The following is a 912-nucleotide window of genomic DNA, read 5'->3' as shown; positions in this document are numbered from 1 at the left end:
CTTGTAAACAACTCGGAAAAACTAGAAGAACTGATAAAAGAAGAAAATATACAACTTCTACTATACTTTCCCAGTAAGCAGACGGTCATAAAAAACAACATTGACAACCTAGTATAAGGGGAGAGTAAGACTGTAATAGTGTTTTCTGTTGTAAAAATAAAAGCCCACTGTATAAATATGTAACCAAGCAGAAGGGCAGCAACCTTGTCTCAGGTCATCTAATAAAATGAAGATAAAACTTGTTTATTATATCACTGATTCTTGAGAAGTGGGACAAAGCAGGGTGCAAAATTGAAAAATAAAACCTTGTACTCAGACAAATGAAACTACATTTACAGTATGTAACTTATATGTACCAAGGTACTGAGCTATGCTTTAATGCAACCTCCCAGCTTTTCACCTCTTTTTTTTTATCAAAATGTGCTTTTTACCTTGGACTGTGTAATATAATTTAAACTTTATCTTTAACAGCAATCAAGATGTTTTTAACATTTCAAAACACATTCTCATGTTAGCAGACAGATTACACTTTCACATGTGACCAACAATTCCACAACTACTATAAAGACGGTGTGACGAAAACCTGAATTTCTGGTGATTTTAACTATCAAATACATTGAATCAATCAATTACGTTATTAAAACAAACACAACAAGTGTAAAAAAGTATTTTTATATATCATTGGAACACAAATTATCTATTTTCTCTCATCAGAACAGTATGTCTGCTGTGCATCTGCTTTGTTATCACGGTAACTTTTAAAAACAGTTAAAAGAACAAAAAACTATCCATTTACATTCACAAAGGATCCAAAAATGATCAGAAAACAAATACACTGTATTATGTATAATGTTTTATCCAGTGTTATGTGTTTCCGTAGCCTTATGTTCCCTGAATAAAACTATCTAAATA

Source organism: Sinocyclocheilus grahami, unplaced genomic scaffold, assembly GCF_001515645.1.
Source record: "Sinocyclocheilus grahami isolate Dianchi unplaced genomic scaffold, SAMN03320097.WGS_v1.1 scaffold1897.1, whole genome shotgun sequence".
Lineage (NCBI taxonomy): Eukaryota > Metazoa > Chordata > Actinopteri > Cypriniformes > Cyprinidae > Sinocyclocheilus > Sinocyclocheilus grahami.
This window is presented reverse-complemented; position numbering follows the sequence as displayed.